The sequence below is a fragment of the Eumetopias jubatus genome, unplaced genomic scaffold (genome assembly GCF_037043125.1).
Source record: "Eumetopias jubatus isolate StellerSeaLion01/CBP00866 unplaced genomic scaffold, mEumJub1_p1.0 scaffold_16, whole genome shotgun sequence".
Lineage (NCBI taxonomy): Eukaryota > Metazoa > Chordata > Mammalia > Carnivora > Otariidae > Eumetopias > Eumetopias jubatus.
The window spans coordinates 7,697,853-7,710,414 of record NW_028274822.1 but is presented as its reverse complement, the minus strand read 5'-3'; the positions used below and the strand labels follow the sequence as shown (position 1 = coordinate 7,710,414).

The 12,562-nt window shown below is 47.5% G+C and overlaps 1 protein-coding gene across 1 annotated transcript in view; it reads left to right on the top strand.

Moving 5' to 3' along the window:
• The first annotated feature begins 2,476 nt into the window (after positions 1-2,476).
• SOCS6 (suppressor of cytokine signaling 6) overlaps positions 2,477-12,562 on the top strand; it is a 36,109-nt gene continuing 26,023 nt past the window's right edge. The window contains exons 1-2 of the mRNA XM_088019490.1: positions 2,477-2,535; positions 8,329-8,518. The gene's annotated coding sequence lies outside the window, so the exon portion shown is untranslated. The remainder of the gene's footprint in view (positions 2,536-8,328; positions 8,519-12,562) is intronic.

Below are 12,562 nucleotides of genomic sequence, written 5' to 3'. Positions count from 1 at the left end.
TCTTTAGAAGTAGAAACAAATTACAACTGAAAACCTTGGTTAAGGTCACACAACTATATGAACTATCAAAACCAAGATGCTGACCAGCTCTGACAGACACAGAAGCCCAGGGTTTGAGCCTATCTGCTGGAGTCAGATGCACTCAAACCCGGATGCATTGCTGGCTCAGTGCTCACCAGGCCCAGCGCAAGGCTCACTGCCACCGTTTTCTTTAGATCAGATGACAGATCACTAACCCAGACCACTCATCCTCTTTCCCAGGGGGCTTAAAATGGAGGGGGTGGGGTTGAAAAGTTTGCTTATTATTTGTTATTACTGTTAACCTCTCTGACCATTCTGTTTAGTTTACATTCACTGCAATTAGATATTTGAGAATTGAGTTGCATTTACATCAGGATAACGGTAACAGTACAGGTTTATTCAGGTAAATACAGGTAAGAACTGAAGAGAACACCGGGTCTGGTGAATCACACACAACAAATGACATCAGCCTTATATATACTATTCAGTCATAAAAACCGATCGAATCTCCTGATAATCCAATTTTTAAATTGTTAATCTAGATTTTGTTTAGATGAATATTGTAGTTAGAGATTTATAGTAATTAAGATCAATTACTTGAACTTTTTTTAACTAACAGCTTTATTGAGCTCTAACTCAGATACAAATTCACACTTGAACATTAAGACTTTTCCCTAGCCTTATGTTTCTTTTTTTTTTTTTCAAGATTTTATTTCTTTATTTGACAGAGAGAGACAGCGAGAGAGGGAACACAGCAGGGGGAGCGGGAGAGGGAGAAGCAGGCTTCCCGCCGAGCAGGGAGCCCGATGCGGGGCTCGATCCCAGGACCCGGGGACCATGACCTGAGCCGAAGGCAGACGCTTAACGACTGAGCCACCCAGGCATTCCCTTATGTTTCTTTTTTAAAGGGTCCTGTTAAAAAAAAAAACAACTTTTGGGGCACCCCACCCAGGCATTCCCTTATGTTTCTTTTTTAAAGGGTCCTGTTAAAAAAACACAACTTTTGGGGCACCCCACCCAGGCATTCCCTTATGTTTCTTTTTTAAAGGGTCCTGTTAAAAAAAAAAAAACAACTTTTGGGGCACCCCACCCAGGCATTCCCTTATGTTTCTTTTTTAAAGGGTCCTGTTAAAAAAACACAACTTTTGGGGCACCCCACCCAGGCATTCCCTTATGTTTCTTTTTTAAAGGGTCCTGTTAAAAAAAACACAACTTTTGGGGCACCTGGGTGGCTCAGTCGTTAAGCGTCTGCCTTCGGCTCAGGTCATGGTCCCCGGGTCCTGGGATCGAGCCCCGCATCGGGCTCCCTGCTCGGCGGGAAGCCTGCTTCTCCCTCTCCCGCTCCCCCTGCTTGTGTTCCCTCTCTCGCTGTCTCTCTCTGTCAAATAAAGAAATAAAATCTTAAAAAAAAAAGAAACACAACTTTTAAAGTCAACAATACTTCTTTTAATGACACCTATCTTTAATAGGTTTTCATCAAAAACAAATGAATTTTTTTCCTGTGGCTTCTCATTGACAAAAATAAAATTTCCTGTTATTGCTATACGTTAGTGGCACATTCAGCCGATTTCCAAAGAAATGAGTCAAGTTACCAACACGCAACTTCTCATATCACCCTACCGTGAAATTCAGCGGCCCAAACAATAGTGAACTATGGTATAAAACAGTAAAAGTACTAAGTGGGAAAGTAGATGGCTTAAAACAAGCAGTAAGGGTGCGCTAGGAAACAAATCTGACGACGAAGCCCGAGAAGGGGTGGGGCAGGGCTTCCCTCTCGCGGCCCGGCCCCGGCAGGCGTGCTCGGCCGCCCTCGGGCCCTCCCTCCCGGCGCAGACCAGACCCGGGTCGCCGCTCCAGGTGGGCGCACCTCGACCGTGCGGAGGCCGCCACCCCGCCGCAGGGGCGAAGGGAGGGCCGGCGCCCCAGGGCCAAGAAGATTTTCTTTTCTGCGCTAGCCACCCGGAGAGCTAGCACGGGAGGAGCGGCCGCAGCAGCCCGCACGGGCTAGCGGGACGCCGGGCCGGCCGCGGCTCGGACTCCCCGCCTCCAGCCCCCGAGCGCCCCTCCGTGACCCGCAGCCCCCCAGCCCCACCCCACGACTCCGGCTCGCTCTCAGAGCCAGCGCGCCCCCGTCCCTCAGGCGCCCCTCGCGTGCCCGGACGTCCCCGGACCCCGGCGCCCCCGGCGCGCCCCGGCTCCCCCGCCCCGGGCGCCCGCGACCCCGCGCGTCCCCGCCCCCCAGCCCCGGACGCCCCCCGCCCGGCCCGCCCCCCGCGCCGGGACGCCCGCCTGCGCCGCGGGCCGAGTAGAGGCCGCGGGGCGGCCCCGCTCGGCTGGCTCCTCAGCTCGGGCTGGGCGCTCGGGCCCTGGCGCCGCGGCGCGCCCCTCCTGGAGGAGGAGGAGGAGGAGGAAGGAGGAGGAGGAAGGAGGCGGGAGGAGGAGTTGCGGGAGAGGAGGGACGAGCGCGGCAGTCGCGCCGGCGCTGGGCGAGGAAGCAGAGCGGGCCGCCGCCGGGTGAGCGTCTGCGGAGCCGAGCCGGGGGCTGGGTCTGGGCTTTGCTTTCTGCTCCCGCTCCTCCGTAACCCGGGAAACTGGCCGCGGGGGCTGCTGCTCCCCTCGGGGCGGCGGGGGCGGATCCGGCGCGCGCTGGGCTGGCGAGGCCGCCCGGCGCGCCTGCAGCCGGGGGTCCCGGCGGCGCGAGGCCCCGGCCGCCTCGGCGGGTCCGCGGGCGGGGGCCGGCCGGCGGGGAGCGGCGTCCGCGAAGCCGGCCCGGGCGGGGAGCCGCGCCGGGGAGGGCCGCGGCCTGCTTCCGCCGGGCGCCGGCCCGACCCCTCGGCCCTCCCGGCCGCGGCGCGCCGGGCCAGGCCTCCGCCTTTGTTGCCCGCAGCCCCGCCGGGGAGAGGCCGGGGCTCGGCGAGGCCTGGGGCGGCGGCGCGGGGCCTGCGCGGCTCGCACCCCGCCGCTCGGCCCCGTCGGCCGGTCCTTGGGCTCGGGCTCGGGCTCGGGCTGCGGTCCAGGGGCCAGAGGGCGGGCGGGCTCGGGAGGGCCCAGGCCGCGTCGGTGCCGCCGCCGCCGCCGCCGCCGGGAGGTCGCGCCGGGCCCCCAGTGTGCGCCGCGCGTGACGGAGCCGCTGGATGTGATTTACTCAGGCGGATGTGGGGGCGGTGGGCTTTTACCCCGGCCCTGGAACCGAGGCAGGCCTTGGTTTTCAATTTGCTTCAGGAGTTGGCAACTTCAGGGGCACCATTGTGGCTCATTTTGTAGCACAACTATTGACATTTCTCGGTGGCAGGTCCTGGCACAAAACTTGGAATGTGTGCAGCAGGCTGGCTGCCAGCTTCACCTTTAGTCGGAATGTGCTATTTGGGGTTCCCGTCCCCGCTTTTTGGAATTAAGGGCCAGGTGGGGATATGTGATAGAACTCAGGCTTCCGGTAACGAAATATGTAGCGTTGACTTCAGTTCAGCAGATGTTTCTTGAACTAGACGTGGAGCCTGGAGGAGGCAACAGGCGGCTGTGTGTGAGGACGGAGAACGTGGTAGTCGCAATAAAAATGTGAATGAGACGCCACACGTTTCCCCGAGACGTTTTTAATTGCCGCTGTTACTCGGAGTACAGATACATGTGTAATCAAACAAAAGTCAGCCGCCATCTACTTCAAGACGAAATGTCTGCGGTGTTGTCAACCAAAGGAGGTGGTTGAGACTTTTAAAAACCCCCACAAATAACAACACGAAATCCACTTAGCTTATTTGAATGAATGGATTTTAAGTCGAATACTTGGTGCTGTCGAGAATCGTCGTTATTTAAAAACATCAGTGGTATTGTTCCCCAAGTTTCGCAGATAAAGCAGGAAAACGTAGCCTGCGAGAGTTCTCGTGTCCTGTGTGCCTTCTGGTTTTTCTTCGCTGCTGTATCATCTGTGTGGATGCGGTAACTTTCAGAACCCCCGCCCTAAACACAGTGTGTCACCGCGACCCCTTGGTGCCGGGACCTTCCCGGGTGGTTTCTCCTTGCCGTTGCGGAAGCTGGCTCACCGACCGTCCGCTGGGTAACGATTCTCAGAAGAACTTAACTACCTGGAGTGCGGCAGGTGCTTGGCACTGTTGATCTGGTTAAGGATGAGCCTTTACCCTTTTTAGGTCTCTGTTCAGCATCTCTTTTGAAATACTTTTTCCCTTTATTGTGATCTTTAAATGCCTTCTACATTGGTGGGAGGTACCTGGCCCTGTCCCAGGGCCGGCCTTAAACAGCCTCCCCAGGACCCAGGGGCACACCCTCTGGCACCCCACCAACGCAGCCCCTTGCAGGCAGTGGTGGAGAAGGGGTTTGGGTGACCTTGACCTGGGACGTCAGTAGCCTACGTGGGCTGTGCCATGACCTGGGAGGAAAAGCTCTGCTGTGCTGACTGGATTCCTACCCAGTTTGCCATCCGATTGACTATTCCTTTTAACCGCCCTCTTTTTGGGGAACAGAAGCAAGTGTCTGCTTATGTCTTGTTATGTAACTTCACTCCCCAGAGAAAACGCTGGTAGTGTTCTCCGTTGTCATCAGTTTTCAGGAAACTTCTGTGTTATTAACAGCAAGTATCTTTGGGGCGCCTGGGTGGCGGCGCCCCAGTAGGTTGGGTGGCCGCCTTCGGCTCAGGTCATGGTCCCGGGGTGCTGGGATTGAGCCCCGCATGGGGCTTCTTGCTCAGCGGGGAGCCTGCTTCTCCCTCCCCTCTGCCTACAGCTTCTCCTGCTTGTGCTCTCTCTCTCTCTCTCACTCTTTCTCTTTCTGTGTGTCAAATAAACAAATAAAATCTTAAAAAAAAGCAAGTATCTTTTATTTTTCTCGTAGAAGTAATTGTGTGATCTTATTTAAGAGTCACAATATAGTCTGAAAAAAGGAAATATGTACATTTCTGAATTTGTGCCAATTACTGTTCTCTCAAAAATATGCAGTCATGTGGAATGGGTTGATACACAACTGTGTTGACTATGAGGTCAGATAACCCCATGTTATTTATATATAGTTTAACTAATGGTTGTGTGTGCATTTTAATTTTATGTGTGTGTGTTTTTTAATGTAATGTGTGTGCATTTTAATACTCAGTAGCGGTAGGTAGGTAAGTAAATGACCTAAGCTAATATCACTGTTTGCTATTTTGTTTGTTGCATCTTTTATGGGAAGTGAAGATTATTTCAGTTCTTGGTCCTCATCCCTAATCTTTTTCCAGTTTTGGAAATGGCACATCTGTGGTGCCTGAGTATTTCTGTAAAATTACTCCTCTTACAAGGGAGAAATTTATGAAAACTAGTGTATGTCGTAAAAAGGGGAACTTTCTTGTATGACGAGATTGATCGAAAGAGTAGTTCAGATAGTAAAAACGAAACAGCATTGGGCCATGTTTTAAATTGTATTGACAATGAGATTGTCATTAATGTTTTTGTGGTTAATCTGTTATTCTGTACAGTAGGTTGGTTTAGCTAATGAGTAGTGAAGGCTTTGGAACTAAGGGCACATTTTACTTTAAACTGACTTCAGGGTCTGTGATGATGCATACAAACATTAAATTTTACTGAATGGGGCAATTATTTTTAGGTGGCCGTTGGTCTCATTGATGTTTCAAGAATGGATGTACTCAGATAAAGTCGTTTAAGATTTGGATTCTCGTGTTGCATACTGAGGACCTTTTGGAGGTGTTTGATCTTTAGTATACATTGCTAGCTTTGTGACCTTGAACCCTTTTTTTTTTTTAAGATTTTATTTATTTGACAGAGAGAGACACACAGAGGGAACCCAAGCAGGGGGAGTGGGAGAGGGAGAAGCAGGCTTCCTGCTGAGCAGGGAGCCCGATGCGGGGCTCGAACCCAGGACCCTGGGATCATGACCCGAGCCGAAGGCAGATGCTTAACGACTGAGCCACCCAGGTGCTCCTTGAACACATTTTATATTCCCTCCGAGTCTTACTCCTTCTGTGGGGCTCAAGTGAGGTTAATAAATCCACCTGACCGATTTATTGTGAATATATGTTTTGTTTAAAGTAAAATCCAAACTCTCCACCCTGGGCTACAAGATTTCTGCCCAGTTCTTCCATTCATCTTGAACAGCCCTGTCTTCCTCACCACAGAGTTACCCTCTAGCCTTTCTATTCACTCACATTCCAGGCTGCTTCTGACCTCCTCACCTTTGACATGTCGATGTTTGCCTAGAGTTTTTTTCTTATGCTTAGTTCATTGTCCCATCTTAATGCCAGGTTCACTGCATCAGGAAAGGCTTTCCTGACTACTCCTATAGCTCCTTCAGGAGCCCCATCTTATCAGTTTGTATGTTTTCATCATAATGTTTATTGCAGTGTATAACCATTTTGTTTATTTCTTTTGGTCTTTCTCCTCTTCCAAGTCCCACGTGGGCAGAATGTGGTCTGTGGTTCTGTGTCTCCCTAACACATCCCGTGGGGACATGGCGTACAGAAAGTGCTTGTAGTTTTTACATGGTTATGTACACACTAAAGGCAAGGATGTGCTGTGTAGATGGTAGAAATCTGTTGGTTTTTTTTGTGTTGCTTATTCCCATCTGAGGTGATCTCTTCAGCTGAATAAGTCATAGCCCTAATAAGGCCAACATTCTTGTAACTTTAGGGCCCAAGTCACCCTACACAGGGAGAGCTGTTTTGTTTTGTTTTTTTTTTTAAGTCAGTTCTACTCCCAACATGGGTCCCAAACTCATAACCCCAAGATCAAGAGTTACATGCTCTACTGACTGAGCCAGGCAGGTACCCCAGGAACTGTCTTTACCTGTAGAGCCATAATGTGGGTCTGAGTTCATTCAGGTGTCCAACTGTCCAGTCACGAAGATGCACAGGCCTTCATCACTTCTGGAAGTGTAGTTATCTATAGTGTGTGGAGAGTAACAACTCCAAAGCACACTTCCTTGATGTTAGCTCACATAGCTTGATAAGGGAAACCCTTCGTTATCTGTAAGCCCTGGCATTCTCAGTTATGTGATGCGGAATTCAGCAGGAGGGAAAAACCTCATTTGGAATCAGACAAGTGGGAGGCCTAGATAGCTAACTGGCTGATGAAGGCGGGCTTTCATAGGGATGCGGATCTAGGTTTGAATTTCAGCTCTGTGACTTTATAGGGTAGGTTTTTAAAATAAATTCTGTCTTATTTGCTTTATCTGTAAAATGTAATAGTGGCTTTCTCAGCATTGTTGTGGAAATTAAACAAGAAAATGTACATAAATGTGTGGATTCAGTGCCTGGAATATAACAAATGCTAATATTAATACTCAGTTTAGGGGCATCTGGGTGGCTCAGTTGGTTAAGCTTCTGCCCTCAGCTCAGGTCATGATCCCAGGGTCCTGGGATTGAACCTGTGTCAGGCTCCCTGCTCATTGGGGAGCCTGCTTCTCCCTCTGCTGCTCCCCCTTCTTGTGCTTCTCTCTCTGTCAAATAAATAAATAAAATCTTGAAAAAATATAATCAGTTTAAAATATACTGTGATTGGTTAAAAAGAGCATTCTGGGTAATCAGTAACATGTATGTAAGACTTGGTTTTTCTTTCTTTTTTTTTTTTAAGATTTTATTTATTTGAGAGAGTGTGTGTGTGAGAGAGAGAGAGCACAAGCAGGTGGAGCTGCAGAAGGAGAGGGAGAAGCAGGCTCCCTGCTGAGCAGGGAGCCCGATGCAGGGCTCCATCCCAGGACTGTGAGATCATGACCTGAGCCGAAGGCAGACACTTAACCAACTGAGCCACCCAGGCGCCCCAAGACTTGGTTTTTCTTTCTTTCTTTTTTTTTTTTAAGATTTTATTTATTTGACAGAGAGAGACACAGTGAGAGAGGGAACACAAGCAGGGGGAGTGGGGGAGGGAGAAGCAGGCTTCCCGCGGAGCAGGGAGCCCGATGCGGGGGCTCGATCCCAGGACCCTGGGACCATGACCTGAGCCGAAGGCAGATGCTTAACGACTGAGCCACCCAGGCGCCCCTGGTTTTTCTTAAGGAAGCCCTGTGTGGGGAAAGGGTGTAAGACCAAAGGGACAAGAAAAATGAAAATAAAAGAGGAAAGACAGTGGGAGCTCACAGAAGTATTAATGGTGCCAGCTACTAGGATCGTGAGGGTTACAGATGTGAGCAGCTATTGAGTTGCTTGGCACTGGGTCACTGCAGTCAGTTGGTGGGAGATGTAGAAGAAAAAAGGTACTGCACTTGGGCTTCTGCAAAGCTCCAGGCTCTTGTTTTCATACTGTTGTAATATATATATTTTTAATCACTGTTAACAGCCATCACACTGAAATGTTTTCTTAAAATTATTAAAAGGGCATCACACTTGGAGGCAACTATGTTTGGGGAGCAGTGGCTGTCTCATTGTCCTTGGGAGCAGACTGTTGAGTAATAGAGAAGAAAGAAAGAGAAGACGGCGGATCTCTGAAGGCCTGGGACACAAACCATTATCTGAGCGTCAGTGAACCTGAAGATGTCACTATGCCATCCTGAAGTTTTCCAACAGGTAAATGTGGTCGTCTCAAGAGGCATCTATCTATATATAGCACTTCAGTGACAGCATGAGATTATATTTGATATACACGTTTGTGTTTAAGGTTTCCCTTTTAAGAGAACAGAGGAATATATGGCTCCCAGTGGGAAAGATGTTCATCAAAAACAATTTTAAGAATTTGAGATGTTATTCTTTAGAACGATTTAGAAAAGGTGTATTCACGTGCTCTAGATAGCCTATTATTTGGAGCTGCTAATGGTTGTTCTTATAGTGATAGGTGTTATTTTGAGTACCCCAGTAACACTGGATGGTTGAAGCAACAGGGTTAATACACCAGTAAAGTAAGATGAATTCTCACTTGTATGCTGTTAACTTTGTATGATTTTCCTTTTGTGAATTTTGTTTTGGTGTTTATAGTAATGAGATCTTTCTCATTAGAGCTTAATTTTGGTTTTAAAGGAAATATCATCCCTATGACAATAGTCATTTTTATCTGTTGGTAATTGCTTTTGAAAAAGTGAAAAAAATATACTTAGGGAATATTATTATTACCAAATGTCACAGACTGTTGGAATATGTAAACATGTAACACACATAGAATTATTTTAGGATTTTAGTAGTTTTGTGCGTTTAGAGAATTACTGCATTTTAGAATTAGAAGGAAGCTTCTGATTATTGACCAGCTTCATCCTTACATAGATAATGGGGAAAGTGAGACTAAGGGTGGTTAAGTAATCGGCCCAAAGTCATATACCACAGTACTAGCAGATTTTAGAGTGGAGTCTGATGTGTGCAACTCTTCTTGTGGATGCAGGATGTTTTCATTTACTCCTGGGAGGTGGGGAATTTCGATTTGTGTCTTCATGGAGGAGGTCACAGTTGAGCTGGCTCTTGGAGGGTGACTTGTGTTTGGGAAGAGCCATAAGCAGCAGGGACAGTATCTCAAACAGGCCAAACAGCAGGAGCTATAATATTAACCTAGAGATTCTTTTTTTTTCTTTCTTTTTTAAAGATTTTGTTTATCTGACAGAGAGAGGCACAGTGAGAGAGGGAACACAAGCAGGCTTCCTGCCGAACAGGGAGCCTGACACGGGGCTCAATCCCAGAACCCTAGGACCACGACCCGATCCGAAGGCAGACGCTTAACGACTGAGCCACCCAGCCACCCCTAGCCTAGAGATTCTTTTCTCTTTCCTAAGTGAGGTTACATGTATTCTGTTTCTAACTTTACTTCCTTGATTTAGTGGAGCTCATTCTCCTAGTAACTTCCTGAGAAAGGTGGTGGGGTTGTTGTGTTTTTTGTTTTGTTTTGTTTAGACCTTGTCAGAAAACATGTATATTCCAAATATCTAATTTACAGTCTGGCTGTGTATAGTATTCTAGGTTATTGTTTTATTTATTTTTTTAAAGGTTGTATTATCTGTCACAGAGAGCACGCGTGCACACACAAGCTGGAGGAATGGCAGGCAGAGGGAGAAGCAGGCTCCCTGCTGAGCAAGGAGCCCGATGTGGGGCTCAGTCCCAGGACCCTGGGATCATGACCTGAGCCGAAGGCAGATGCTTAATGACTGAGCCACCCAGGCGCCCCTAAGTTATTGTTTTAGTCAGGATGGAAGAGGTGATGTTGCAGTGACAGATAAATTTCAGTGTGTAAATAGAGGTTATTTCTTTCCCCAAGTCTGCGCTGGGCCTGGGGCTCTTCTTGTGTCTTCCCCTGGATGCAGTGTGCTTTCCCCTGAAGTTCCCCGTCATATCACCCCATGGCTCTGGGCTACCACAGCAGGTGCAAGGGAGAGCTGACGGGCCATACACGGGCACTGAAATATTTTACCCCGAAGTGACACCTGTCACTTTCCTCACAGTCCATTTACCAGAAGTGGTGGCTTTCTCTTAGAAATTTGAAGATGTTGCACCACCAACTTCCAGCATTACTAAGTTAGTTGCTGTCTGTTTCCCAGTCATTTGTATGTCTTTCTTTCCCCCTCTTTTTTGGGGAGGCTTTTAGTTTTGTTTTATTATCTCCCAAGAATTTCATCATGGTGTGCCTGCTTATTTTTCTTCTTTGCACTGAGCATTCCATGGATCCTTTCAGTCTGTAAGCTTATGTTGTTCAGTTACAGGAAAATTTTCAGAGTTTGCTTTGTAATTTCTTCCCTTTCATTTTCTTTTCTTGACTGGAGCTCTTCTTCAGATGTTGGACCTTGTGGATCAGTATCTTAATTTTTTTTAGTTTTACCTGAAACTTTTAAAGCCAGAATAAAAAGAAAAGCAACAAACATAGATCTTTGGGCCTTACTTAATTGTTACTAGGTTGTAAAAAAAATTCTCTAAGGGTCTTATCTACTGGGTACTTTAACCAGTGAGGCTATAGTTTGTCATAGGCAGTGAAAGCGGTGAAATTGTTTAGGGAACTTGCTGATGTAGTACATTGGTAAGTGTCTAGACAGGTATAAAAATGTATACATTAAGCATTTAATATGTATACACCTCATAGATAGTGATGTACTGGTGTATAGATGTGCTACCCTTTTTTTCTTTAAATATTTTATTTTTTAAGTAACGTCTACACCCAGTGTGGTGCTTGACCTCACGACCTAAGATCAAGAGTTGCATGCTCCACCGACTGAGCCAGCTAGTCACCCCAAGTGTTCTACTTTCTAAATCTACTTTTTAAATTTTTATTTTTATTTTTTTTTTAAAGAATTTATTTATTTGAGAGAGAGAATGAGAGATAGCACGAGAGGGAAGAGGGTCAGAGGGAGAAGCAGACTCCCCGCTGAGCAGGGAGCCCGATGCGGGACTCGATCCCGGGACTCCAGGATCATGACCTGAGCCGAAGGCAGTCGCTTAACCAACTGAGCCACCCAGGCACCCTACTTTTTAAATTTTTAAATGTTAAAGTCTGAATTAAAAAATTGAGTGAATTTATTTCATTAATCAATTCTTATTTAAGCCAGCTCCCTTAACATTTTAAATAATTGGATTTGTGAACATTTTCATATTTAACTTAATATGTTGAGATGTATTGAACACAGTTAAAAAGATGCTTAGAAATGCTCATGTAAAATTTTGTTCTCTGCCTGTTAAATTTCTAAGTCTGCATATTTTTATTTCCCCTGAATCGGATTCTTTCAGAATTGGACATGCTTTAGAGATCAGCCTCTTTATTTTATGTGGGAAACAGACTCACCAAGGAGAGATTCACTTAGTGTCACACAGCAAACTAGTGCTACCCTATATTTTTGTGTCAGTAGCCTACAGAGTGGGAGAGAATCTGTTGAAAATTTATTAGGGCTTTTTCTGTAATTATAAATTTATTCTTTTTTTTAAGATTTTATTTATTTATTTATTAGAGAGAGCGAGAACTTGGGCGGGGGGCGGGGGGGGAGGGAGAGGGGGAAGCAGACTCCCCGCTGAGCAGGGAGCCCGATGCGGGACTCGATCCCAGGACCCCGGGATCATGGTCTGAGCCGAAGGCAGATGTTTAACCAACTGAACCACTCCGGTGCCCCTAAATTTATTCTTTTTTTTTTTTTTTAAAGATTTTATTTATTCATTTGAGACAGAGATACAGAGAGAGGGAGAGAGCATGAGGAAGGCGAGAGGCAGAGGGAGAGGGAGAAGCAGGCTCCCTGCTGAGCCAGGAGCCTGATATGGGGTTTGATCCCAGGACCCTGGGATCATGACCTGAGCCGAAGGCAGACGCTTAACGACTGAGCCACCCAGGTGCCCCTCACACTACTTTTTTAAAAATAAAGCTTATTGTGTAAGATCTGAAGGCCCTAAAAGAAGTCAAAGTGATTCTATTACATTGACTATTTTCCATTTATTTTTATTTGGATGTAGTTGTCAAGAACTGGGAGGGGTAGGAGGTCACACCCTCTGCTCAAGCTGTCGCCTAGGCCTGGCAGTTTCCTGGTTGCTGCCAGAAGACATGAGGCTCCTGGGTCAGAGGTAAAGGACTTCATTACTCAGGGCACTGTGAGCATTTGTGCCAGTTCCCCGAACACAGTCCGTGTTGAGGAGAGAACGTAGGGGCCGGAGGAGAAAGCGAGG